General features: G+C 34.5%; 3 non-coding genes across 3 annotated transcripts; all 3 read left to right on the top strand.

The window, feature by feature from the left end:
* The first annotated feature begins 774 nt into the window (after positions 1 to 774).
* TRNAL-UAG lies at positions 775 to 854 on the top strand. The gene has a single exon. It is a non-coding gene; the product is annotated as a tRNA-Leu (tRNA).
* An 896-nt stretch (positions 855 to 1750) lies between these two features.
* On the top strand, positions 1751 to 1830 carry TRNAL-UAG. The gene has a single exon. It is a non-coding gene; the product is annotated as a tRNA-Leu (tRNA).
* Positions 1831 to 5115: 3285 nt separating this feature from the next.
* Positions 5116 to 5195, top strand: TRNAL-UAG. The gene has a single exon. It is a non-coding gene; the product is annotated as a tRNA-Leu (tRNA).
* The last annotated feature ends 757 nt before the right edge of the window (positions 5196 to 5952 follow it).

Below are 5952 nucleotides of genomic sequence, written 5' to 3'. Positions count from 1 at the left end.
ATATATTGTAACTTCTAAAAGAATTGATTTAACTTATCTTTTGTGTTAATGTTTATTTGCATACTATATGCCGTATACCCAATCACTTGATGACGACATTGCACCCGTGCACTCCCTATTCACTGCTAAGATATCATTTAAACCACACAAGAGATCAGATGTCCGCAAAACTGCACTAAAAAGATCATGTGCATTGGATTTTACCAAGAGGGTGTTGGTTAGAATCGAACAGGTTTTCTTCAAGAAAATATAAATTCTATTTTATTGATGTATAGATGGTCTGGCCGAGTGCTCTAAGGCCAGATTTAGGCTCTGGTCCGAAAGGGCGTGGGTTCAAATCCCACAATGTTTAAAAATATCCCTACGCTCTCCATTGTATTTCACTCCATGAAAAACAATTCTTGAACAGCAAAATACGAAAATTAGTAGAAAAAAGGTTAGTCAGTCATTAATGTTTATTCTTTTTTTTTTTTAACAGAATTGATGGTAAATAATAAATATATTGTAACTTCTAAAAGAATTGGATTTAACTTATCTTTTGTGTTAATGTCTATTTGCATACTATATGCCGTATACCCCAATCACCTGATGACGATATTGCACCCTTGCACTCCCTATTCACTGCTAAGATATCATTTAAACCACACAAGAGATCAGATGTCAGCAAAACTGCACTAAAAAGATCATGTGCATTGGATTTTACCGAGAGGGTGTTGGTTAAAATCGAACAGGTTTTCTTCAAGAAAAACATAAATTCTATTTTATTGATATATAGACGGTTTGGCCGAGTGGTCTAAGGCACCAGATTTAGGCTCTGGTCTGAAAGGGTGTGGGTTCAAATCCCACAGCCGTCTAGAGATGTTTAAAAATATCCCTACGCTCTCCATTGTATTTCACTCCATGAAAAACAATTACTTAAACAGCAAAATACGAAAATTAGTAGAAAAAAAGGTTAGTCAGTCATTACTTCTAAAAGAATTGGATTTAACTTATCTTTTTGTTAAATGTCTATTTGCATACTATATGCCGTATACCGCAATCACCTGATGACGACATTGCACCCGTGCACTCCCTATTCACTGCTAAGATATCATTTAAACCGCACAAGAGATAGATGTCAGCAAAATTGCACTAAAAAGATCATGTGCATTGGATTTTACCAGAGGGTGTTGGTTAGAATTGAACAGGTTTTCTTCAAGAAAATATAAATTCTATTTTATTGATATATAGACGGTTTGGCCGAGTGGTCTAAGGCGCCAGATTTAGGCTTTGCTCCGAAAGGCGTGGGTTCAAATCCCACAGCCGTCAGAGAAGAGATGTTTAAAAATATCCCTACGCTCTTCATTGAATTTCACTCCATGAAAAACAATTACTTAAACAGTAAAATACGAAAATTAGTAGAAAAAAGGTTAGTCAGTCATTAATGTTTATTTCTTTTTTTTTTTTTTTTTAACAGAATTGATGGTAAGTAATAAATATATTGTAACTTCTAAAAGAATTGGATTTAACTTATCTTTTGTGTTAATGTCTATTTGCATACTATATGCCGTATACCCCAATCACCTGATGACGACATTGCACCCATGCACTCCCTATTGACTGCTATGATATCATTTAAACACACAAGAGATCAGATGTCAGCAAAATGCACTAAAAAGATCATGTGCATTGAATTTTACCATGAGGGTGTTGTGGTTAGAATCGAAAAGGTTTTCATCAGGAAAATATAAATTCTATTTTATTGATATATAGACGTTTGGCCGAGTGGTCTAAGGTGCCAGATTTAGGCTCTGGTCCGAAAGGGCGTGGGTTCAAATCCCACAATGTTTAAAAATATCCCTACGCTCTCCATTGTATTTCACTCCATGAAAAACAATTACTTGAACAACAAACTACAAAAATTAGTAGAAAAAAGGTTAGTCAGTCATTAATGTTTATTTCTTTTTTTTTTAACAGAATTGATGGTAAATAATAAATATATTGTAACTTCTAAAAGAATTGGATTTAACTTATCTTTTGTGTTAATGTCTATTTGCATACTATATGCCGTATACCCCAATCACCTGATGACGATATTGCACCCGTGCACTCCCTATTCAGTGCTAAGATATCATTTAAACCACACAAAAGATCAGATGTCAGCAAAACTGCACTAAAAAGATCATGTGCATAAGTGCATTGGATTTTACCAAGAGGGTGTTGGTTAGAATCGAACAGGTTTTCCTCAAGAAAATATAAATTCTATTTTATTTATATATAGACGATTTGGCCGAGTGGTCTCAGGTGCCAGATTTATGCTCTGGTCCTGAAGGGCGTGGGTTCAAATCCACCGTCGTAAAGAGATGTTTAAAAATATATCCCTACCCTCTCCATTGTATTTCACTCCATGAAAAACAATTACTTAAACAGCAAAATACGAAAATTAGTAGAAAAAAGGTTAGTCAGTCATTAATGTTTATTTCTTTTTTTTTTTTTTTAACAGAATTGATGGTAAGTAATAAATATATTGTAACTTCTAAAAGAATTGGATTTAACTTTTCTTTTTGTGTTAACGTCTATTTGCATACTATATGCCGTATACCCCAATCACCTGATGACGACATTGCAGCCTTGCACTCCCTATTCACTGCTAAGATATCATTTCAACCACACAAGATATCAGATGTCAGCAAAACTGCACTAAAAAGATCATGTGCATTGGATTTTACCAAGAGGGTGTTTGTTAAAATCGAAAAGGTTTTCTTCAAGAAAACATAAATTCTATTTTATTGATGTATAGATGGTCTGGCCGAGTGCTCTAAGGCGCCAGATTTAGGCTCTGGTCCGAAAGGGCGTGGGTTCAAATCCCACAATGTTTTAAAAATATCCCTACGCTCTCCATTGTATTTCACTCCATGAAAAACAATTTCTTGAACAGCAAAATACGAAAATTAGTAGAAAAAAAGGTTAGTCAGTCATTAATGTTTATTTCTTTTTTTTTTTTTAACAGAATTGATGGTAAATAATAAATATATTTTAACTTCTAAAAGAATTGATTTAACTTATCTTTTGTGTTAATGTCTATTTGCATACTATATGCCGTATACCCCAATCACCTGATGACGATATTGCACCCGTGCACTCCCTATTCACTGCTAAGATATCATTTAAACCACACAAGAGATCAGATGTCAGCAAAACTGCACTAAAAAGATCATGTGCATTGGATTTTACCAAGAGGGTGTTGGTTAGAATCGAACAGGTTTTCTTCAAGAAAATATAAATTCTATTTTATTGATGTATAGATGGTCTGCCGAGAGCTCTAAGGCGCCAGATTTAGGCTCTGGTCCGAAAGGGCGTGGTTCAAATCCCACAATGTTTAAAAAATATCCCTACGCTCTCTATTGTATTTCACTTTTCCATGAAAAACAATTACTTAAACATCAAAATACGAAAATTAGTAGAAAAAAGGTTAGTCAGTCATTAATGTTTATTTCTTTTTTTTTTAACAGAATTGATGGTAAGTAATAAATATATTGTGACTACTAAAAGAATTGGATTTCACTTATCTTTTGTGTTAATGTCTATTCGCATACTATATGCCGTATACCCCAATCACCTGATGACGACATTGCACCCATGCACTCCCTATTCACTGCTAAGATATCATTTCAACCACACAAGAGATCAGATGTCAGCAAATGGCACTAAAAAGATCATGTGCATTGAATTTTACCATGAGGGTGGTTGTTAGAATCGAAAAGGTTTTCATCAAGAAAATATAAATTCTATTTTATTAATATATAGACGGTTTGGCCGAGTGGTCTAAGGTGCCAGATTTAGGCTCTGGTCCAAAAGGGTGTGGGTTCAAATCCCACAATGTTTAAAAATATCCCTACGCTCTCCATTGTATTTCACTCCATGAAGTCTATTTGCATACTATATGCCGTATACCCCAATCACCTGATGACGACATTGCACCCGTGCACTCCCTATTCACTGCTAAGATATCATTTAAACCACACAAGAGATCAGATGTCAGCAAAACTGCACTAAAAAGATCATGTGCATAAGTGCATTGGATTTTACCAAGAGGGTGTTGGTTAGAATCGAACAGTTTTCTTCAAGAAAATATAAATTCTATTTTATTGATATATAGATTTGGTCAAGTGGTCTCAGGTGCCAGATTTAGGCTCTGGTCCTAAAGGGCGTGGGTTCAAATCTCACAGCCATCAAGAGATGTTTAAAAATAACCCTACGCTCTCCATTGTATTTCACTCCATGAAAAACAATTACTTAAACAGCAAAATACGAAAATTAGTAGAAAAAAGGTTAGTAAGTCATTAATGTTTTTTTTTTTAACAGAATTGAGGGTAAATAATAAATATATTGCAAATTCTAAAAGAATTGGATTTAACTTATCTTTTGTGTTAACGTCTATTTGCATACTATATGCCGAATACCCCAATCACCTTATGACGATATTGCACCCATGCACTCCCTATTCTCTGCTAAGATAACATTTAAACCACACAAGAGATCAGATGTCAGCAAAACTGCACTAAAAAGATCATATGCATTGGATTTTACCAAGAGGGTGTTGGTTAAAATCGAACCGGTTTTCTTCAAGAAAACAAAAATTCTATTTTATTGATATATAGACGGTTTGGCTGAGTGGTCTAAGGTGCCAAATTTAGGCTCTGGTTCGAAAGGGCGTGGTTCAAATCCCACAGCCGTCAAGAGATGTTTAAAAATATATCCCTACGCTCTCCATTGTATTTCACTCCATGAAAAACAATTACTTAAACAACAAAATTAGTAGATTTTTTTTTTTTAAACAGAATTGATGGTAAATAATAAATATATTGTAACTTCTAAAAGAATTGGATTTAACTTATCTTTTGTGTTAATGTCTATTTGCATACTATATGCCGTACACCCCAATCACCTGATGACGACATTGCACCCGTGCACTCCCTATTCAATGCTAAGATATCATTTAAACCACACAAGAGATCAGATGTCAGCAAACCTGCACTAAAAAGATCATGTGCATTGGATTTTACCAAGAGGTTGTTGGTTAGAATCGACACGGTTTTCTTGAAAAAAATTTAAATTCTATTTTATTGATATATTGACGGTTTGGCCGAGTGGTCTAAGGCGCCAGATTTAGGCTCTGGTCTGAAAGGGCGTGGGTTCAAATCCCACAACCGTCAAGAGATGTTTAAAAATATCCCTACGCTCTCCATTGTATTTCACTCCATGAAAAACAATTACTTAAACAGCAAAATACGAAAATTAGTAGAAAAAAGGTTAGTCACAGAATTGATGGTAAATAATAAATATATTGTAACTTCTAAAAGAATTGGATTTAACTTATCTTCTGTGTTAATGTCTATTTGCATACTATATGTCGTATACCCCAATCACCTGATGACGACATTGCACCCGTGCACTCCCTATTCACTGCTAAGATATCATTTCAACCACACAGGAGATCAGATGTCAGCAAACTGCACTAAAAAGATCATGTGCATTGAATTTTACCATGAGGGTGTTGGTTAGAATCGAACAGGTTTTCATCAAGAAAATATAAATTCTATTTTATTGATATATAGACGGTTTGGCTGAGTGGTCTGAGGTGCCAGATTTAGGCTCTAGTCCGAAAGGGCGTGGGTTCAAATCTCACAGCCGTCCAGAGGTGTTTAAAAATATCCCTAAGCTCTTCATTGTGTTTCACTCCATGAAAAAGAATTACTTAAACAGCAAAATACGAAAATTAGTAGAAAAAAGGTTAGTCAGTCATTAATGTTTATTTCTTTTTTTTTTTTTTAACAGAATTGATGGTAAATAATAAATATATTGCAAATTCTAAAAGAATTGGATTTAACTTATCTTTGTGTTAACGTCTATTTGCATACTATATGCTGTATACCCCAATCACCTGATGACGATATTGCACCCTTGCACTCC

The sequence above is a fragment of the Ipomoea nil genome, unplaced genomic scaffold (assembly GCF_001879475.1).
Source record: "Ipomoea nil cultivar Tokyo-kokei standard unplaced genomic scaffold, Asagao_1.1 scaffold1114, whole genome shotgun sequence".
Lineage (NCBI taxonomy): Eukaryota > Viridiplantae > Streptophyta > Magnoliopsida > Solanales > Convolvulaceae > Ipomoea > Ipomoea nil.
The sequence above is the reverse complement of the archived record's forward strand: the minus strand, read 5'-3'. Positions and strand labels throughout refer to the sequence as shown.